Source organism: Cherax quadricarinatus, chromosome 48 (assembly GCF_038502225.1).
Source record: "Cherax quadricarinatus isolate ZL_2023a chromosome 48, ASM3850222v1, whole genome shotgun sequence".
Lineage (NCBI taxonomy): Eukaryota > Metazoa > Arthropoda > Malacostraca > Decapoda > Parastacidae > Cherax > Cherax quadricarinatus.
The window spans coordinates 30,681,500-30,704,257 of NC_091339.1; the positions used below are offsets into that span (position 1 = coordinate 30,681,500).

At 47.5% G+C, this 22,758-nt stretch overlaps 1 protein-coding gene across 1 annotated transcript in view; it reads left to right on the forward strand.

The window, feature by feature from the left end:
• The first annotated feature begins 1,140 nt into the window (after positions 1-1,140).
• The window catches only part of LOC128695071 (uncharacterized), a 59,592-nt gene continuing 37,974 nt past the window's right edge, over positions 1,141-22,758 (forward strand). Inside the window, exon 1 of the mRNA XM_070095056.1 lies at positions 1,141-1,208. The gene's annotated coding sequence lies outside the window, so the exon portion shown is untranslated. The remainder of the gene's footprint in view (positions 1,209-22,758) is intronic.

Below are 22,758 nucleotides of genomic sequence, written 5' to 3' on the forward strand. Positions count from 1 at the left end.
TGGAGAACTTGCCCATCATTATATGTTTGTTCCCATAGGCTCAGAGACCCTTGGCTCATGGGGAAAGAGTGCATCTAATTTCCTTAAGGAGCTGGGAAAAAAACTCATCAGGGTAACTAGGGATCCCAGGGCAGCTAGTTTTCTGTTCCAGCGGCTCAGTGCGGCTGTTCAAAGGGGTAATGCCTGCTGCATTTTGGGCACACGCCCCAGCTCTGAGGAGCTGGATGAGATTTTCGCCTTATAATCGGTGATACACACGTAACAACATGTACCGTATATGCCACCTTTATATTAACAATGTATCTCTTAAATCTTCTGTACCATATTATGAAATATATACATATATATATATATATATATATATATATATATATATATATATATATATATATATATATATATGTATATATATATATATATACATGTATATATATATATATATATATATATATATATATATATATATATATATATATATATATATATGTGTGTGTGTGTGTGTGTGTGTGTGTGTGTGTGTGTGTGTGTGTGTGCGTACTAACGTCTTTGTACTCCCCTGTTTGTGATTGCAAGGGTCGAGTCATAGTTCCTGTCCTCGCCTCTTCATTGATCGCTACTAGGTCCTCTCTCTCCCTGCTCCATGAGTTTTATCAAACCTCGTCTTAAAATCTTGTATGGTTCCTGCCTCCACTACATCAGTTGCTAGACTATTCCACTTCCTGTCAACTCTATGACTGATTAAATACTTCCTAACATCCCTGTGACTCATATGAGTCTTCAACTTCGAATTGTGCCTTCTTGTTTCTGTGTCCCATCTCTGGAACATCCTGTCTTATCATGTCTCCCCTAACCCTCCTATCCTTCAGCATCGTCAGCCCGTTTTCCCGTAACCTTTCTTCGTAGGATTAATCATGTTGCAATCCTTTGCACTTTCTGTAATTTCTTGATGTGCTTGACCAGATGTGGGTTACAAATTGGTGCTGCGTACTCCAGGATGGGCCTGACATAAACGGGGTACAGTCTTGAACGCTTCCTTTCGTGTGAGTGTTGGGGGGAGTTACGTTATCATTGTTTCCGCTTCGTTTAGTTACCAGTTGTGATATTTTACATGTCTTACATCTGGCAAATCTGCGCTGCGCCAGTACGTGTTGTGTCGGCTCATGGATAGCTGTTGTATTTCTGCTGAACAACTTTCTCAATGTAAACTGGTGAGTAGCGTGATCCTTCCAGGCTTCTCTGTTGCCTGACAAACCTGGTAACATTTAGTACATAAGTTACGTTATTCAGTGTTTGTGGATATTCCTTTAAAGAGAAATATCAGCAGCCCAAACAAGACCTTAATTGTCTGGGAGTGTGGGTGTCTGCTGGTATGTATATCACTGTTCGTTGTCTCAAGGTTAGCTGGTGATACTGGTGTGCTATTTGTGATAGTGATGATAATAGTGTGATGGTGCTGGTGGTGATGATAATAGTGTGATGGTGCTGGTGGTGATGATAATAGTGTGATGTTTCTGGTGGTGATAATAATAGTGTGATGTTCTGTTGATAATAGTATGATGTCGCTGGTGGTGATGATAATAGTGATGATGCTGTTGGTGATGATAATAGTGTGATGATGCTGTAACCTTACACCTGCTGTCGCTGTTCACCTGGGAGTAAGCAGGTACCTGGGTGTCGGTAACCTTACACCTGCTGTCACTGTTCACCTGGGAGTAAGCAGGTACCTGGGTGTCGGTAACCTTACACCTGCTGTCACTGTTCACCTAGCAGTAAATAGTCGCATCGTTCGGATTTTCAACTCCTCGGGAAATGCTGTACATAACCTGGGACTTTCTGTATAGTGTGTCATTGATGTTAGCTATGGTCTTTATTTGTTGTATCATGGAGAAATAAAGATTATTATTATTATTATTATTATTATTATTATTATTATTATTATTATTATTATTATTATTATTATTGTTATTGTTATGATAGCGGTGAAAGTGAAGTTAATGACAGTAATGAGTGTGGTGATGGTAATGAGTGCTACGATAATGAGTCCTGATGGAAGTGATGAGAGTGGTGATAGTGGTGATGGTAATGAGTGCTACGGTAATGAGTCCTGATGGAAGTGATGAGAGTGGTGATAGTGGTGATGGTAATGAGTGCTACGGTAATGAGTCATGATGGAAGTGATGAGAGTGGTGATAGTGGTGATGGTAATGAGTGCTACGGTAATGAGTCCTAATGGAAGTGATGTGCTGATAATAAATGTGGTGATAATGTGGTGTTAATGATTGTGGTGATAGTACTGAGTGTGGCGATAGTGAATGTGGTGATAGTAGTGAGTGTGGTGATAGTAGTGAGTGTGGTGATAGTAATGAGTGTGGTGATAGTAAAGAGTGTGGCGATAGTGTGGTGATAGTAATGAGTGTGGTGATAGTAATGAGTGTGGTGATAGTAATGAGTGTGGTGATAGTAATGAGAGTGGTGATAGTAATGAGTGTGGTGATAGTGATGAGTGTGATGATAGTAATGAGTGTGGTGATAGTAATTAGTGGTGATAATGAGTGTGGTGATAGTAAATGTGGTGATAGTGGTGATAGTAATGAGTGTTTAGATACCGTGGTGATAGTAATGAGCGTGGAGATAACTTGGTGATAGTGGTGATAGTAATGAGGGTGGAAAAATTGTGGTGATAGTAATGAGAAAAATGAGGTGGTGAAAACAATGAGGATAATGAAGGTGGTGAAAGTAATGAGGATAATGAAGGTGGTGAAAGTAATGAGTGCAGTATTCACAGTGGTGTGTGGTGATGGTGCTATGTGGTGATGGTGGGTGGTGATAGTGCTGTGTGGTGATAGTGCTGTGTGGTGATGGAGTGTGGTGAGAGCAGTGTGTGGTGATAGTGTTGTGTGGTGATGGTGTGTGGTGATAGTGCTGTGTGCTGATAGCGCTCCGTAGTGAATGTGTGTGGTGATAGTGGTATGTGGTGATAGTGGTGTGTGGTGATAGTGGTGTGTGGTGATAGTGCTGTGTGGTGATAGTGGTGTGTGGTGAGAGTGCTGTGTGGTGGTGGTGTGTGGTGATAGTGGTGTGTGGTGATAGTGCTGTGTGGTGATAGTGCTAAGTGGTGATAGTGCTGTGTGGTGATAGTGCTGTGTGGTGATGGTTTGTGGTGATAGTGGAGTGTGGTGATAGTGCTGTGTGGTGATGGTGTGTGGTGATAGTGCTGTGTGGTGTTAGTGCTGTGTGGTGATGGTGTGTGGTGATAGTGGTGTGTGGTGATAGTGCTGTGTGGTAATAGTGCTGTGTGGTGATGGTGTGTGGTGATAGTGCTGTGTGGTGATGGTGTGTGGTGATAGTGCTGTGTGGTAATAGTGGTGTGTGGTGACAGTGCTGAGTGGCGATAGTGCTGTGTGGTGATAGTGCTGTGTGGTGATAGTGCTGTGTGGTGGTCTGTGGTGATAGTGGTGTGGTGATAGTGCTGTGTGGTGATGGTATGTGGTGATAGTGGTGTGTTGTGATAGTGCTGAGTGACGATAGTGCTGTGTGGTGATAGTGCTGTGTGGTGATAGTGCTGTGTGGTGGTCTGTGGTGATAGTGGTGTGGTGATAGTGCTGTGTGGTGATGGTATGTGGTGAATGTGGTGTGTGGTGATAGTGTTGTGTGGTCATAGTGGGGTGTGGTAATAGTGGTGTGTGGTGACAGTGGTGTGCGGTGATAGTGGTGTGTGGCGATAATGAATATGGTGATAGTGGTGATAGTAATGAGTGTTTAGATACCGTCGTAATAGTAATGAGCGTTGAGATAACTTGGTGATAATGGTGATAGTAATAAGGGTGGAAAAATTGTGGTGATAGTAATGAGAAAAAAGTGGTGGTGATAGCAATGGGGATAGTGAAGGTGGTGAAAGTAATGAGGATGATGAAGGTGGTGAAAGTAATGAGTGCAATATTCATAGTTTTGTGTGGTGATAGTGCTGTGTGGTGTTGGTGTGTTGTGAGAGTGTTGTGTGGTGATAGTGCTGAGTGGCGATAGTGCTGTGTGGTGATAGTGCTGTATGGTGATAGTGCTGTGTGGTGATGGTGTGTGGAGAGAGTGGTGTGTGGTGATAGTGTTGTGTGGTGATGGTGTGTGGTGATAGCGCTGTGTGGTGATAGTGGTGTGTGGTGATAGTGGTGTGTGGTGATAGTGGTGTGTGGTGAGAGTGCTGTGTGGTGGTGGTGTGTGGTGATAGCGGTGTGTGGTGATAGTGCTGTGTGGTGATAGTGCTGAGTGGTGATATTGCTGAGTGGTGATAGTGCTGTGTTGTGATGGTGTGTGGTGATAGTGGAGTGTGGTGATAGTGCTGTGTGGTGATGGTGTGTGGTGAGAGTGCTGTGTGGTGTTAGTGCTGTGTGGTGATGGTGTGTGGTGATAGTGGTGTGTGGTGATAGTGGTGTGTGGTGATAGTGCTGTGTGGTGATAGTGTGTGGTGATAGTGCTGTGTGGTAATAGTGGTGTGTGGTGATAGTGCTGAGTGGCGATAGTGCTGTGTGGTGATAGTGCTGTGTGGTGATAGTGCTGCGTGGTGGTGTGTGGAGATAGTGGTGTGATAGTGCTGTGTGGTGATGGTATGTGGTGATAATGGTGTGTGGTGATAGTGGTGTGTGGTGATACTGGCGTGTGGTAATAGTGGTGTGTGGTGACAGTGGTGTGTGGTGATAGTGGTGTGTGGCGATAGTGATGTGTGGTGATAGTGATGTGTGGTGATAGTGCTGTGTGGTGAGAGTGGTGTGTGGCGATAGTGATGTGTGGTGATAGTGCTGTGTGGTGATAGCGCTGTGTGGTGATCGTGCGTGGTGATAGTGGTGTGTGGTGATAGTGCTGTGTGGTGATAGTGCTGTGTGGTGATAGTGCTGTGTGGTGATGGTGTGTGGTGATGGTGGTGTATGGTGATAGTGGTGTGTGGTGATGCTGTGTGGTGATAGTGCTGTGTGGTGTTAGTGCTGTGTGGTGATGGTGTGGGGTGATAGTGGTGTGTGGTGATAGTGCTGTGTGGTGTTAGTGCTGTGTGATGCTGTGTGGTGATAGTGGTGTGTGGTGATAGTGCTTTGTAGTGATGGTGTGTGGTGATAGTGCTGGGTGGTGATAGTGCTGTGTGCTGATAGTGCTGTGTGCTGATAGTGCTGTGTGGTGGTGTGTGGTGATAGTGGTGTGTGGTGATAGTGGTGTGTGGCGATAGTGATGTGTGGTGATAGTGCTGTGTGGTGATAGTGGTGTGTGGTGATGGTGTGTCGTGATAGCGGTGTGTGGTGATAGTTCTGTGTGGTGATGTGTGGTGATAGTGCTGTGTGGTGTTAGTGTTGTGTGGTGATGGTGTAGGGTGATAGTGGTGTGTGGTGATAGTGCTGTGTGGTGTTAGTTCTGTGTGGTGATGGTGTGTGGTGATAGTGGTGTGTAGTGATAGTGGTGTGTGGTGATAGTGCTGTGTGGTGATAGTGCTGTGTGATGATGGTGTGTGGTGATAGAGCTTTGTAGTGATAGTGGTGTGTGGTGAGTGTGCTGTGTGGTGATAGTGCTGTGTGCTGATAGTGCTGTGTGCTGATAGTGCTGTGTGGTGGTGTGTGGTGATAGTGCTGTATGGTGATTGTGTGTGGTGTTAGTGGTGTGTGGTGATAGTGCTGTGTAGTGATGGTGAGGGGTGATAGTGCTGTGTGGTGTTAGTGCTCTGTGGTGATGGTGTGTGGTGATAGTGGTGTGTGGTGATAGTGGTGCGTGGTGATAGTAGTGTGTGGTGATATTGCTGTGTGGTGATTGTGTGTGGTGATAGTACTGTGTGGTGTTAGTGCTGTGTGGTGATAGTGCTGTGTGGTAATGGTGTGTGATGATAGTGCTGTGTGGTGATAGTGCTGTGTGGTGATGGTGTGTGGTGATAGTGCTGTGTGGTGTTAGTGCTGTGTGGTGATGGGGTGTTGTAATAGTGGTGTGTGGTGATGGTGTGTAGTGATAGTGCTGTGTGGTGATGGTGTGTGGTGATAGTGCTGTGTGGTGAGTGGTGTGTGGTGATAGTGCTGTGTGCTGATAGTGCTGTGTGGTGATAGTGCTGTGTGGTGGTGTGTGGTGATAGTGCTGTATGGTGATGGTGTGTGGTGTTAGTGGTGTGTGGTGATAGTGCTGTGTAGTGATGGTGTGGGGTGATAGTGCTGTGTGGTGTTAGTGCTCTGTGGTGATGGTGTGTGGTGATAGTGGTGTGTGGTGAAAGTGGTGCGTGGTGATAGTAGTGTGTGGTGATATTGCTGTGTGGTGATTGTGTGTGGTGATAGTACTGTGTGGTGTTAGTGCTGTGTGGTGATAGTGCTGTGTGGTAATGGTGTGTGATGATAGTGCTGTGTGGTGATAGTGCTGTGTGGTGATGGTGTGTGGTGATAGTGCCTCTTCAAGGGGGGCTCCTTGGCGTGGTGAAGAGGCTCTTGGTCTGAGGAATTAGACCTATCGGTCTTCTTCCTCAGACCGAACCTAATTACCCCCCAATCTCCCCTCCCCTATCCCATCCTCCCCATCCTCCCCTTTTTCCTTTCCTCCTCCTCCTCCCCACTCCTCCCTTTTGCCCTTCCTCTTTTTGTCCTTTGGGATTGCTCCCACAGGCGCGCTAGTTCCTAGGTAGGGGAAAGGACACCGGGGTCCATCCCATTCCGTTGAGGTTTCTTGGCGGTGGCGTAGTTTGCCGTGGAATCTGGATTGCCTAGGGATGTCCCGATCCCTCTCCGGTATCCCGGAGTAGCTTTGGGTGTCTTTTGGGCGACGGGTGTATCTCTGGAAGCCACCTTTCGGATTCCGGGGGTGGTGGCTGAAGGAGGTATGCTTTGTGGCGGATATCCGGCCGCCCTCTCTTTTGTCCACCGAGGTAGCTCGGCAGATGTGAGGTTGCTATCCCAGATTGCTGGTTTACTGGCATGAAGGGTAGGGTATGGCACGGGTTCCATGCTGCATCTGCGCTACTAGCGGTGTCGAGTCCTCTTGGGCGCGGAGGGAGATTTCTGGCCCTTTCATTCCTCCTAGGAACTATCCCTCCCCGGTCCCCCCTTTTTTTTTCTTTTTTTTATTTTTATTTTCTTTTCTTCTTTCTTTTTTTTTCTTAAAAACAAAAAGAAAGAAGTAACCTAACCATGGCAGCCCTAGTCCATGAACCTGGTACCCCCGGGCCCCTTCTTGATACCGCACCCCGTTCTGACCCCGCCTCGTCTTTGGACCACTCTTCAGACATTCCTCATGCCTCTGTACCTATTGCCGGTGCTGTTTCCTCACCCGCTTCAGGTACTGAGGCCTCGACTGACTCCTTCGATTTATCAGACCTTCGCTCTCCTCTGACTATGCTTCCGGCCTCTCCCTCTACGGTGCGGCAATTTTCAAATCGCCGACCCGTTCCACGTCGGACCAACTCTGGTCCCACGCCTAAACGTCAACGACAATTACCTGCTGATGATACTTCTCCACCTTCACCTTCTCGTTCTTCTCAGAAACGATCGACACGTCCTTCACTACCTTTCCACGCTCAGTTTCAGACTGAACAGTGGACTAAATTCTTCACTTTACGACCAACTTCCTCTACTGCCTATCTTTCTGACCATAGTATTGGCAAGGCACTCCTACGCCATGTTGGTAAAGATATTTCTTTTCATGCTCTTAAGAGCGGTACGCGCATCATTACCGTACAGAATGCTACCCAGGCTCGTGAGCTCTCTCGTCTTTCCCATATAGATACTGTTCCTGTCACCCTTGAAAAACATCATTCCCTCAATTCTTGTAGTGGTACCGTTATTCTGCCCCATACCATAGTTCAACAAAATTTCCAGACATGTGGCACCGACATTCTAGAACAGCTGGAACTCCAAGATCTCCCAATCCTCAAGGTAGACACTTACGTTCTTCCTGCCCGTGGGCGGAGACGATACCCTAGCAATGTGGCTCGTTTAACTTTTGACAGCCGAGAACTCCCATCCTCAGTTTATATAGCAGGACATCGGTTACAAGTTCGAAAGGTGATCCCTACACCACAACAGTGTAGAAATTGCTGGCGATTTGGCCATCCAGCGAAATATTGCAGATCTATCGCCGAATGCCCAGTCTGTGGTGCCGATGACCATTCTAATACGTCTTGCAATCGATCTCCCTCTTGCCTTAACTGTCATGAGGCTCACCCTTCGTACTCTCGCCGTTGTCAGGTCTATTTAAACGAGCGGGAAATCCGTTACCTCAAAGAGACAGAAGGTCTCCCTTATGCCATGGCAGTTTCTCATCTCCGCCTCCAAGGGAGACTCCCACGTGTTTCTTATTCCCGTGTTTCAAAACGTCCCCCCACTTCTGGTATCCCATCTTCTACACCCACCTCTGTGGTTACCTCTCCCATAATCACTCCTGTATCTAATCCTTTTGCTGTCCTCGGCTCAGACGTCCCTACTTCAACGCCTCAGTCTAATCTCGCTTCTTCGAGTTCTCTCTTACAAGCCTCAGTATCGACGAGACCTCGTACGACACCTCTTCCCAATCGTCCCTCTACTTCTCAAAAGTCAAAAAAAGGTCCGGTAACACCTCCTACCCATCTTCCACCTCCTCATTTTACCCTCCCTGTCTCTGTCCCTAGTTCTTCCCCTCTCACTGGCTCAGTTACAAGTGCAGAGGTTCACCCTCCTCCTCGTAATGTACCTTCCTCCCCTGTTCCCTCCCAAGTTTCTTCCTCTTCTGCCACCTCCCAGGTTCCTGTCTCTTCTGTCCCCTGCCACGCTTCTCCAGTTCCCTCCACCCTTTCGCCCCCCCCTACCTTGGTACAGTCCAATACAGTTCCAATCTTTACTCATCCTCCCCCTACCATTCCCAATATTGTCTCCCATACGACATCTCTGAATTCCGAAACACTTGAAGCAATCTCTGAATATATTGCAGAGACCAAACCATCAATGGACACTGATCCACCTTCCGCTCTTTCTCTCTCCTCTGCTCCATCTGCGCAACTCCTTTCTTCACAGCGCACCGTTCCTTCGCTGCTTGAACATTTTCCACTGCCTCCGCATGTGGACTTTTCTAACCCTTCTAGTCCGTAGGAACCCTTACCTGCGGATTTCAAGTATCTTTATCATTGCCAATCATGGCCTTTTTACAGTGGAATATACGCGGCCTCAGGGGTAATCGGGGTGAGCTTCAGATGTTACTCTCCCAGTTTGCCCCTGTTGGTGTTTGCTTACAGGAACCAAAATTACACTCTGCTGTTATTTCTCACATCTCAGGCTATAATTTATTGTATTCTTCAGATCCTTTTCCTGATGGGACCTTTAATGAAAGTGCCCTTCTTCTCCGCACTGATATTCCGTACCATCAGCTATTTGTTCATACTTCGCTGCATTACACAGCAGCCCGTATCCACTTACATAGGTGGTATACGCTCTGTTCTTTATATCTCTCTCCTTCTCGGGCATTATCTATTCCGGATTTTGCCTTCCTTGTTTCGTCATTACCGCCACCGATTCTGTTACTTGGTGATTTTAATGCCCACCATTTCCTCTGGGGAGGGTCTCACTGTGATTCCCGAGGAATTCAGTTAGAGGCTTTTCTTGCCACCCACCCCCTCCATGTTTTAAATGCAGGTACTCACACCCATTTTGATCCTCGGACTCATACTCTCTCTTGCATCGATCTCTCAGTTTGCTCTTCCTCCACCGCATTAGACTTTACTTGGTCTGTTCTCCCGGACTTACATGACAGTGATCATTTCCCAATCATTCTTACTTCCCCTTCATATTCGCCACCTCTTCGCACCCCACGCTGGCAATTTAATCGGGCAAATTGGAACCTTTACTCACACCTGACTGTTTTTAAAGAGGTTCCTTCTTCGTCCTCCATCGATGAGCTTTTACACCTCTTCTCGTCCTCCGTTTTCACCGCAGCTTCTCATTCTATACCCCAAACTTCGGGCAGGCATTCTCAGAAATGCGTGCCTTGGCGGTCTCCTGCTTGTGCTCGTGCAGTACGTTTGAAACGCGCTGCATGGGGCAGGTACCGGTACAATAGAACCACAGAGCGACTCTTTGATTTTAAACAGAAGCGTGCGATCGCTCGCCGTGTCATCCGTGACGCTAAACGCACTTGCTGGCGAGATTATGTCTCCACCATCACCTCCGCTTCCTCTATGAGTGCAGTCTGGAAAAAAGTACGAAAACTGAGTGGTAAATATTCTCCTGACCCGGCTCCTGTTCTGCGGGTTGCCGGTGTTGATATAGCAAACCCACTAGATGTTGCCAATGAAATTGGCAATCATCTGGTCCGTATTTCTCAGGGACTCCATCTATGCCCCTCATTTCTTTCCTCAAAGTCTGCCAGAGAGTTAGCACCCTTGGACTTTTCTTCTCTCAGAGAAGAACAGTATAATGTGCCTTTTACACTTCAAGAACTGGAGGCAACAATCTCAGCTTGTCGATCATCGGCAGCTGGGCCCGACGACATTCATATTCGTATGCTACAACATTTACATCAGTCAGCCCTTGCAGTCCTATTACGCCTTTACAATCTTATTTGGTCACAAGGAGTTCTTCCACAGCTGTGGAAATCCGCCATTGTTCTCCCTTTCCGCAAACCAGGCACTACGGGACATGAAACCTCCCACTATCGTCCCATTGCTCTTACCAGTGCAGTTTGCAAAGTAATGGAACGTCTAGTAAATAGACGTTTAGTGTGGTATTTAGAGACACACAACAGTCTCTCCACTCGTCAATATGGCTTTCGTAAGGGACGTTCTACCATAGACCCCTTACTGCGCTTGGATACGTATGTTCGTAATGCCTTTGCGAATAACCACTCAGTTATTGCCATATTTTTTGACCTTGAGAAGGCATATGACACAACTTGGAGGTATAATATTTTAGCCCAAGCCCACTCCTTAGGCCTGCGAGGCAATCTACCATCCTTCCTTAAGAACTTTTTAACTGACAGGCATTTCCGTGTTCGGGTTAATAATGTGCTATCCCCGAACTTTATCCAAGCTGAAGGTGTCCCCCAGGGATGTGTTCTGAGCACAACACTTTTTCTCCTTGCTATTAATGATTTGGCCTCTAGTCTTCCATCAAATATTTGGTCATCACTCTATGTTGATGACTTCGCTATTGCCTGTGCAGGCGCTGACTGTCACCACCTTACAGTTTCTCTCCAGCATGCAGTCGACCGTGTTTCCAATTGGGCCACCACACATGGGTTTAAATTTTCCAGCACTAAAACCCACCAAATCACTTTCACTAGACGCTCTGTCATCTCCGATCATCCTTTGTACCTCTATGGCTCATGTATCCCTGAACGTGATACAGTCAAGTTTCTGGGCCTCCTCTTTGGTCGTAGGTTATCCTGGAAACCTCACATTACCTCTCTGAAGGCAACTTGTCACAGCCGGCTGAACCTTCTTAAAACCCTTGCTCATCTTTCGTGGGGAGCTGATCGTCGAACCCTCCTTCACCTACATTCCACCCTTATTTTATCGAAACTTGATTATGGTGACCAGATCTATTCAGCGGCATCTCCTGCTACTCTCTCTAGCCTTAACCCCATTCATCACCAAGGATTACGTTTATGCCTTGGTGCTTTTCGCTCTTCCCCTGTCGAAAGCCTCTATGCAGAAGCGAACGTTCCATCCTTATCCGATCGCCGTGATGCCCATTGCCTGCGCTACTATGTACGCTCTCATGATCTCCGCAATCCTTCCATTTATAGAATGGTCACTGATATTAGTAGACATTCTTTATTTGTTCGCCGCCCCTGCTTACTCCGTCCCTTCTCTCTTCGCCTTCATTCGCTCTTGTCTTCTCTTCAACTACCACCTTTCTATGTACATGTAGCATCTCACTTTTCCCTACCCCCCTGGGAAGTTCCAGCTGTTCGAGTCTGTTCTTTCTCCCTCCCTTGCTCGAAAGCCCAACTGTCTACGGTCGCTTCCCGCTCTCTTTTTCTTGACCACGTTCACTCTCATTCTCATGCCATTGCTGTGTACACAGATGGCTCTAAGTCTTCTGACGGCGTAGGATTCGCAGCAGTGTTTCCGGACAGCGTCGTACAAGGGCATTTACTATCTTCAGCTAGTATTTTTACTGCTGAATTATATGCCATCCTTACAGCACTTATCCGTATTGCATCTATGCCTGTGTCATCATTTGTGGTTGTCTCAGACTCCCTTAGTGCTTTACAGGCTATACAAAAATTTGATACACCTCACCCCTTAGTCCTCTGTATCCAACTTTGGCTACGCCGCATCTTTACTAAGCATAAAGATATTGTTTTTTGTTGGGTCCCTGGTCATGTTGACGTACAGGGCAATGAACAGGCAGACACTGCTGCGCGGTCAGCAGTACATGACCTACCAGTTTCTTATAGAGGTATTCCATGTACGGACTATTTTGCTGTAATATCTTCCCACCTTCACACCCGTTGGCAACAACGTTGGTCTACTATGCTCGGCAACAAACTTCAGTCTATTAAACCGAGTATAGGTTACTGGCCGTCTTCTTATCACCAGTGTCGAGGTTGGGAGACTACTCTCTCCCGTCTTCGCATTGGCCATACTCGTCTTACTCATGGATATCTCATGGAGAGGCGTCTTGCTCCTCTCTGTGAGAATTGCCAAGCTCCATTATCAGTCAGCCACATTCTGTTGGACTGCCCACTTTATCAACGAGCACGCAGAATTTACCTCTGTCGTCGTCTTCGCCCCGCTGCTCTCTCTTTACCTTCCCTTCTCGCTGATGGACCCACCTTTCATCCAGACTCTCTCATTGACTTTTTGACAACGACTGACTTACTTCACAAATTCTGATACTTTCAGCCCTTTCTACTTGAATCTCTTGCTACCCTCTACCCCCGTACTATCCCCTGCCCCGCTGTTTTCTGTAACCTGCTGATCATCCCCCCTCCCTTCTGCCATCCAATTCCCTTGCTTCCTTCCCTACCCTGCAGCGCTGTATAGCCCTTGTGGCTTAGCGCTTCTTTTTTGATTATAATAATAATAATGTGTGGTAATGGTGTGTGATGATAGTGCTGTGTGGTGATAGTGCTGTGTGGTGATGGTGTGTGGTGATAGTGCTGTGTGGTGTTAGTGCTGTGTGGTGATGGGGTGTTGTAATAGTGGTGTGTGGTGATAGTGGTGTGTAGTGATAGTGCTGTGTGGTGATGGTGTGTGGTGATAGTGCTGTGTGGTGAGTGGTGTGTGGTGATAGTGCTGAGTGGCGATAGTGCTGTGTGGTGATAGTGCTGTATGGTGACAGTGCTGTGTAAAGGTGTGTGGTGATAGTTGTGTGGTGATAGTGCTGTGTGGTGACAGTGCTGTGTAAAGGTGTGTGGTGATAGTTGTGTGGTGATAGTGCTGTGTGGTGATAGTGGTGTGTGGTGATATTGATGTGTGGTGATGGTATGTGGTGATAGTGGTGTTTCGTGATAGTGGTGTGTGGTGATAGTGGTGTGTGGTAATAGTGGTGTGTGGTGATAGTGGTGTGTGGTGATAGTTGTGTGTGGCGATAGTGATGTGTGATGATAGTGCTGTGTTGTGATAGTGCTGTGTGGTGTTGGTTTGTGGTGATAGTGCTGTGTGTTGATAGTTCTGTGTGGTGACTTGGTGTGTGGTGACAGTGCATTGTGGTGATGGTGTGTGGTGATATTGCTGTGTGGTGATAGTGCTGTGAAGTGATAGTGTTGTGTGGTGATGGTGTGTGGTGATGGTGGTGTGTGGTGATAGTGGTGTGTGGTGATAGTGCTGTGTGGTGATGGTGTGTGGTGATAGTGGTGTGTGGTGTTAGTGCTGTGTGGTGATAATGGTGTGTGGTGACAGTGGTTCGTGGTGATAGTGCTGTGTGGTGATAGTGGTGTGTGGTGATAGCAGTGAGTGCGGAGATAGCTTGGTGATAGTGGTGATAGTAATGAGTGTGGAGATAGCTTGGTGATAGTGGTGATAGTAATGAGTGTGGAGATAGCTTGGTAATAGTGGTGATAGCAATGAGGGTGGAAAAATTGTGGTGATAGTAATGAGAAAAATGGGGTGGTGATAGCAATGAGGATAATGAAGGTGGTGAAAGTAATGAGGATAATGACTGTGGTGAAAGTAATGAGTGCAGTATTCATAGAGGTGTGTGGTGATGGTGTGTGGTGATAGTGCTGTGTGGTGATAGTGCTGTGTGGTGATAGTGCTGAGTGGCGATAGTGCTGTATGGGGATCGTGCTGTATGGTGATAGTGCTGTGTGGTGATAATGGGGTGATAGTGCTGTGTGGTGATAGTGCTGTGTGGTGATGGTGTGTTGTGATAGTGCTGTGTGGTGATAGTGCTGTGTGGTGATGGTGTGTGGTGATAGTGCTGTGTGGTGATAGTGGTGTGTGGTGATAGTGCTGAGTTGCGATAGTGCTGTGTGGTGATAGTGCTGTGTGGTGATAGTGCTGTGTGGTGGTGTTTGGTGGTGTGTGGTGATTGTGTGTGGTGACAGTGCTGTGTGGTGATAGTATGTGGTGATAATGGTGTGTGGTGATAGTGGTGTGTGGTGATAGTGCTGTGTGGTGATATTGCTGTGTGGTGATAGTGCTGTGTGGTGATAGTGGTGTGTGCTGATGGTGTGTGGTGATAGTGGTGTGTGGTGATAGTGGTGTGTGGTGATGGTGTGTGGTGATAGTGGTGTTTGGTGATAGTGGTGTGTGGTGATGGTGTGTGGTGATAGTGCTGTGTGGTAATAGTGGTGTGTGGTGACAGTGCTAAGTGGCGATAGTGCTGTGTGGTGGTCTGTGGTGATAGTGGTGTGGTGATAGTGCTGTGTGGTGATGGTATGTGGTGATAGTGGTGTGTGGTGATAGTGCTGAGTGACGATAGTGCTGTGTGGTGATAGTGCTGTGTGGTGATAGTGCTGTGTGGTGGTCTGTGGTGATAGTGGTGTGGTGATAGTGCTTTGTGGTGATGGTATGTGGTGAATGTGGTGTGTGGTGATAGTGTTGTGTGGTCATAGTGGGGTGTGGTAATAGTGGTGTGTGGTGACTGGTGTGCGGTGATAGTGGTGTGTGGCGATAATGAATATGGTGATAGTGGTGATAGTAATGAGTGTTTAGATACCGTCGTGATAGTAATGAGCGTTGAGATAACTTGGTGATAATGGTGATAGTAATGAGGGTGGAAAAATTGTGGTGATAGTAATGAGAAAAAAGAGGTGGTGATAGCAATGGGGATAGTGAAGGTGGTGAAAGTAATGAGGATGATGAAGGTGGTGAAAGTAATGAGTGCAATATTCATAGTGGTGTGTGGTGATAGTGCTGTGTGGTGTTGGTGTGTTGTGAGAGTGCTGTGTGGTGATAGTGCTGAGTGGCGATAGTGCTGTGTGGTGATAGTGCTGTATGGTGATAGTGCTGTGTGGTGATGGTGTGTGGTGAGAGTGGTGTGTGGTGATAGTGTTGTGTGGTGATGGTGTGTGGTGATAGTGCTGTGTGGTGATAGTGGTGTGTGGTGATAGTGGTGTGTGGTGATAGTGGTGTGTGGTGAGAGTGCTGTGTGGTGGTGGTGTGTGGTGATAGCGGTGTGTGGTGATAGTGCTGTGTGGTGATAGTGTTGAGTGGTGATATTGCTGAGTGGTGATAGTGCTGTGTTGTGATGGTGTGTGGTGATAGTGGAGTGTGGTGATAGTGCTGTGTGGTGATGGTGTGTGGTGAGAGTGCTGTGTGGTGTTAGTGCTGTGTGATGATGTGTGGTGATAGTGGTGTGTGGTGATAGTGGTGTGTGGTGATAGTGCTGTGTGGTGATAGTGTGTGGTGATAGTGCTGTGTGGTAATAGTGGTGTGTGGTGATAGTGCTGAGTGGCGATAGTGCTGTGTGGTGATAGTGCTGTGTGGTAATAGTGCTGCGTGGTGGTGTGTGGAGATAGTGGTGTGATAGTGCTGTGTGGTGATGGTATGTGGTGATAATGGTGTGTGGTGATAGTGGTGTGTGGTGATAGTGGCGTGTGGTAATAGTGGTGTGTGGTGACAGTGGTGTGTGGTGACAGTGGTGTGTGGCGACAGTGATGTGTGGTGATACTGATGTGTGGTGATAGTGCTGTGTGGTGAGAGTGGTGTGTCGCGATAGTGATGTGTGGTGATAGTGCTGTGTGGTGATAGCGCTGTGTGGTGATAGTGCTGCGTGGTGATAGTGCTGTGTGGTGATGGTGTGTGGTGATGGTGGTGTATGGTGATAGTGGTGTGTGGTGATGCTGTGTGGTGATAGTGCTGTGTGGTGTTAGTGCTGTGTGGTGATGGTGTGGGGTGATAGTGGTGTGTGGTGATAGTGCTGTGTGGTGTTAGTACTGTGTGATGCTGTGTGGTGATAGTGGTGTGTGGTGATAGTGCTTTGTAGTGATGGTGTGTGGTGATAGTGCTGGGTGGTGATAGTGCTGTGTGCTGATAGTGCTGTGTGCTAATAGTGCTGTGTGGTGGTGTGTGGTGATAGTGGTGTGTGGTGATAGTGGTGTGTGGCGATAGTGATGTGTGGTGATAGTGCTGTGTGGTGATAGTGGTGTGTGGTGATGGTGTGTCGTGATAGCGGTGTGTGGTGTTAGTTCTGTGTGGTGATGTGTGGTGATAGTGCTGTGTGGTGTTAGTGTTGTGTGGTGATGGTGTAGGGTGATAGTGGTGTGTGGTGATAGTGCTGTGTGGTGTTAGTTCTGTGTGGTGATGGTGTGTGGTGATAGTGGTGTGTAGTGATAGTGGTGTGTGGTGATAGTGGTGTGTGGTGATAGTGCTGTGTGATGATGGTGTGTGGTGATAGAGCTTTGTAGTGAAAGTGGTGTGTGGTGAGTGTGCTGTGTGGTGACAGTGCTGTGTGCTGATAGTGCTGTGTGGTGATAGTGCTGTGTGGTGGTGTGTGGTGATAGTGCTGTATGGTGATGGTGTGTGGTGTTAGTGGTGTGTGGTGATAGTGCTGTGTAGTGACGGTGTGGGGTGATAGTGCTGTGTGGTGTTAGTGCTCTGTGGTGATGGTGTGTGGTGATAGTGGTGTGTGGTGATAGTGGTGCGTGGTGATAGTAGTGTGTGGTGATATTGCTGTGTGGTGATTGTGTGTGGTGATAGTACTGTGTGGTGTTAGTGCTGTGTGGTGATAGTGCTGTGTGGTAATGGTGTGTGATGATAGTGCTGTGTGGTGATAGTGCTGTGTGGTGATGGTGTGTGGTGATAGTGCTGTGTGGTGTTAGTGCTGTGTGGTGATGGGGTGTTGTAATAGTGGTGTGTGGTGATAGTGGTGTGTAGTGATAGTGCTGTGTGGTGATGGTGTGTGGTGATAGTGCTGTGTGGTGAGTGATGTGTGGTGATAGTGCTGTGTGGTGATAGCGCTGTGTGGTGATAGTGCTGTGTGGTGATAGTGCTGTGTGGTGATGGTGTGTGGTGATGGTGGTGTATGGTGATAGTGGTGTGTGGTGATGCTGTGTGGTGATAGTGCTGTGTGGTGTTAGTGCTGTGTGGTGATGGTGTGGGGTGATAGTGGTGTGTGGTGATAGTGCTGTGTGGTGTTAGTACTGTGTGATGCTGTGTGGTGATAGTGGTGTGTGGTGATAGTGCTTTGTAGTGATGGTGTGTGGTGATAGTGCTGGGTGGTGATAGTGCTGGGTGGTGATAGTGCTGTGTGCTGATAGTGCTGTGTGCTAATAGTGCTGTGTGGTGGTGTGTGGTGATAGTGGTGTGTGGTGATAGTGGTGTGTGGCGATAGTGATGTGTGGTGATAGTGCTGTGTGGTGATAGTGGTGTGTGGTGATGGTGTGTCGTGATAGCGGTGTGTGGTGTTAGTTCTGTGTGGTGATGTGTGGTGATAGTGCTGTGTGGTGTTAGTGTTGTGTGGTGATGGTGTAGGGTGATAGTGGTGTGTGGTGATAGTGCTGTGTGGTGTTAGTTCTGTGTGGTGATGGTGTGTGGTGATAGTGGTGTGTAGTGATAGTGGTGTGTGGTGATAGTGGTGTGTGGTGATAGTGCTGTGTGATGATGGTGTGTGGTGATAGAGCTTTGTAGTGATAGTGGTGTGTGGTGAGTGTGCTGTGTGGTGACAGTGCTGTGTGCTGATAGTGCTGTGTGGTGATAGTGCTGTGTGGTGGTGTGTGGTGATAGTGCTGTATGGTGATGGTGTGTGGTGTTAGTGGTGTGTGGTGATAGTGCTGTGTAGTGATGGTGTGGGGTGATAGTGCTGTGTGGTGTTAGTGCTCTGTGGTGATGGTGTGTGGTGATAGTGGTGTGTGGTGATAGTGGTGCGTGGTGATAGTAGTGTGTGGTGATATTGCTGTGTGGTGATTGTGTGTGGTGATAGTACTGTGTGGTGTTAGTGCTGTGTGGTGATAGTGCTGTGTGGTAATGGTGTGTGATGATAGTGCTGTGTGGTGATAGTGCTGTGTGGTGATGGTGTGTGGTGATAGTGCTGTGTGGTGTTAGTGCTGTGTGGTGATGGGGTGTTGTAATAGTGGTGTGTGGTGATAGTGGTGTGTAGTGATAGTGCTGTGTGGTGATGGTGTGTGGTGATAGTGCTGTGTGGTGAGTGGTGTGTGGTGATAGTGCTGTGTGCTGATAGTGCTGTGTGGTGATAGTGCTGTGTGGTGGTGTGTGGTGATAGTGCTGTATGGTGATAGTGTGTGGTGTTAGTGGTGTGTGGTGATAGTGCTGTGTAGTGATGGTGTGGGGTGATAGTGCTGTGTGGTGTTAGTGCTCTGTGGTGATGGTGTGTGGTGATAGTGGTGTGTGGTGAAAGTGGTGCGTGGTGATAGTAGTGTGTGGTGATATTGCTGTGTGGTGATTGTGTGTGGTGATAGTACTGTGTGGTGTTAGTGCTGTGTGGTGATAGTGCTGTGTGGTAATGGTGTGTGATGATAGTGCTGTGTGGTGATAGTGCTGTGTGGTGATGGTGTGTGGTGATAGTGCTGTGTGGTGTTAGTGCTGTGTGGTGATGGGGTGTTGTAATAGTGGTGTGTGGTGATAGTGGTGTGTAGTGATAGTGCTGTGTGGTGATGGTGTGTGGTGATAGTGCTGTGTGGTGAGTGGTGTGTGGTGATAGTGCTGTGTGCTGATAGTGCTGTATGGTGATGGTGTGTGGTGTTAGTGGTGTGTGGTGATAGTGCTGTGTAGTGATGGTGTGGGGTGATAGTGCTGTGTGGTGTTAGTGCTCTGTGGTGAAGGTGTGTGGTGATAGTGGTGTGTGGTGATAGTGGTGCGTGGTGATAGTAGTGTGTGGTGATATTGCTGTGTGGTGATTGTGTGTGGTGATAGTACTGTGTGGTGTTAGTGCTGTGTGGTGATAGTGCTGTGTGGTAATGGTGTGTGATGATAGTGCTGTGTGGTGATAGTGCTGTGTGGTGATGGTGTGTGGTGATAGTGCTGTGTGGTGTTAGTGCTGTGTGGTGATGGGGTGTTGTAATAGTGGTGTGTGGTGATAGTGGTGTGTAGTGATAGTGCTGTGTGGTGATGGTGTGTGGTGATAGTGCTGTGTGGTGAGTGGTGTGTGGTGATAGTGCTGAGTGGCGATAGTGCTGTGTGGTGATAGTGCTGTGTGGTGACAGTGCTGTGTAAAAGTGTGTGGTGATAGTTGTGTGGTGATAGTGCTGTGTGGTGACAGTGCTGTGTAAAGGTGTGTGGTGATAGTTGTGTGGTGATAGTGCTGTGTGGTGATAGTGGTGTGTGGTGATATTGATGTGTGGTGATGGTATGTGGTGATAGTGGTGTTTCGTGATAGTGGTGTGTGGTGATAGTGGTGTGTGGTAATAGTGGTGTGTGGTGATAGTGGTGTGTGGTGATAGTTGTGTGTGGCGATAGTGATGTGTGATGATAGTGCTGTGTTGTGATAGTGCTGTGTGGTGTTGGTTTGTGGTGATAGTGCTGTGTGTTGATAGTTCTGTGTGGTGACAGTGGTGTGTGGTGACAGTGCATTGTGGTGATGGTGTGTGGTGATAGTGCTGTGTGGTGATAGTGCTGTGAAGTGATACTGTTGTGTGGTGATGGTGTGTGGTGATAGTGGTGTGTGGTGATAGTGGTGTGTGGTGATATTGCTGTGTGGTGATGGTGTGTGGTGATAGTGGTGTGTGGTGTTAGTGCTGTGTGGTGATAATGGTGTGTGGTGACAGTGGTTCGTGGTGATAGTGCTGTGTGGTGATAGTGGTGTGTGGTGATAGCAGTGAGTGCGGAGATAGCTTGGTGATAGTGGTGATAGTAATGAGTGTGGAGATAGCTTGGTGATAGTGGTGATAGTAATGAGTGTGGAGATAGCTTGGTGATAGTGGTGATAGCAATGAGGGTGGAAAAATTGTGGTGATAGTAATGAGAAAAATGGGGTGGTGATAGCAATGAGGATAATGAAGGTAGTGAAAGTAATGAGGATAATGACTGTGGTGAAAGTAATGAGTGCAGTATTCATAGAGGTGTGTGGTGATGGTGTGTGGTGATAGTGCTGTGTTGTGATAGTGCTGTGTGGTGATAGTGCTGAGTGGCGATAGTGCTGTATGGGGATCGTGCTGTATGGTGATAGTGCTGTGTGGTGATGGTGGGGTGATAGTGCTGTGTGGTGATAGTGCTGTGTGGTGATGGTGTGTTGTGATAGTGCTGTGTGGTGATAGTGCTTTGTGGTGATGGTGTGTGGTGATAGTGCTGTGTGGTGATAGTGGTGTGTGGTGATAGTGCTGAGTTGCGATAGTGCTGTGTGGTGATAGTGCTGTGTGGTGATAGTGCTGTGTGGTGGTGTTTGGTGGTGTGTGTTGATGGTGTGTGGTTAAAGTGCTGTGTGGTGATGGTGTGTGGTGGTAGTGTTGTGTGGTGACAGTGCTGTGTGGTGATAGTATGTGGTGATAATGGTGTGTGGTGATAGTGGTGTGTGGTGATAGTGCTGTGTTATGATATTGCTGTGTGGTGATAGTGCTGTGTGGTGATAGTGGTGTGTGGTGATGGTTTGTGGTGATAGTGGTGTGTTGGTGATAGTGGTGTGTGGTGATGGTGTGTGGTGATAGTGCTGTTTGGTAATAGTGGTGTGTGGTTACAGTGCTAAGTGGCGATAGTGCTGTGTGGTGGTCTGTGGTGATAGTGGTGTGGTGATAGTGCTGTGTGGTGATGGTATGTGGTGATAGTGGTGTGTGTGATAGTGATACGTAGTGCTGTGTGGTGATAGTGCTGTGTGGTGATAGTGCTGTGTGGTGGTCTGTGGTGATAGTGGTGTGGTGATAGTGCTTTGTGGTGATGGTATGTGGTGAATGTGGTGTGTGGTGATAGTGTTGTGTGGTCATAGTGGGGTGTGGTAATAGTGGTGTGTGGTGACTGGTGTGCGGTGATAGTGGTGTGTGGCGATAATGAATATGGTGATAGTGGTGATAGTAATGAGTGTTTAGATACCGTCGTGATAGTAATGAGCGTTGAGATAACTTGGTGATAATGGTGATAGTAATGAGGGTGGAAAAATTGTGGTGATAGTAATGAGAAAAAAGAGGTGGTGATAGCAATGGGGATAGTGAAGGTGGTGAAAGTAATGAGGATGATGAAGGTGGTGAAAGTAATGAGTGCAATATTCATAGTGGTGTGTGGTGATAGTGCTGTGTGGTTTGGTGTGTGGTGATAGTGCTGTGTGGTGATAGTGCTGAATGGCGATAGTGCTGTGTGGTGATAGTGCTGAATGGTGATAGTGCTGTGTGTTGACGGTGTGTGGTGATAGTGGTGTGTGGTGATAGTGCTGTGTGGTGATAGTGCTGTGTGGTGATAGTGCTGTGTGGTGATAGTGGTGTGTGGTGATTGGTGTGTGGTGATAGTGGTGTGTGGTGATAGTGGTGTGTGGTGATAGTGCTGTGTGGTGATAGTGCTGTGTGGTGATAGTGCTGTGTGGTGATAGTGGTGTGTGGTGATTGGTGTGTGGTGATAGTGGTGTGTGGTGATAGTGGTGTGTGGTGATAGTGCTGTGTGGTGATAGTGCTGTGTCGTGATAGTGCTGTGTGGTGATAGTGCTGTGTGGTGATAGTGCTGTGTGGTGATGGTGTGTGGTGATTGTGCTGTGTGGTGATAGTGCTGTGTGGTGATAGTGCTGTGTGATGATAGTGCTGTGTGGTGATTGTGGTGTGTGGAGATAGTAATGAGTGTGGAGATAGCTTTGTGATAGTGGAGATAGCTTGGTGATAGTGGTGATAGTAATGAGTGTGGAGATAGCTTGGTGATAGTGGTGATAGTAATCAGGGTGGAAAAATTGTGGTCATAGTAATGAGAAAAATGAGGTGCTGAAAGCAATGAGGATAATGAAGGTGGTGAAAGTAATCAGGATACTTAAGGTGGTGAAAGTAATGAGTGCAGTATTCATAGTGGTGTGTGATGGTGTGTGGTGATAGTGCTGTGTGGTGATAGTGCTGAATGGCGATAGTGCTGTGTGGTGATAGTGCTGAATGGTGATAGTGCTGTGTGTTGACGGTGTGTGGTGATAGTGGTGTGTGGTGATAGTGCTGTGTGGTGATAGTGCTGTGTGGTGATAGTGCTGTGTGGTGATAGTGGTGTGTGGTGATTGGTGTGTGGTGATAGTGGTGTGTGGTGATAGTGCTGTGTGGTGATAGTGCTGTGTGGTGATAGTGCTGTGTGGTGATAGTGCTGTGTGGTGATAGTGGTGTGTGGTGATTGGTGTGTGGTGATAGTGGTGTGTGGTGATAGTGCTGTGTGGTGATAGTGCTGTGTGGTGATAGTGCTGTGTGGTGATAGTGCTGTGTGGTGATAGTGCTGTGTGGTGATAGTGCTGTGTGGTGATGGTGTGTGGTGATTGTGCTGTGTGGTGATAGTGC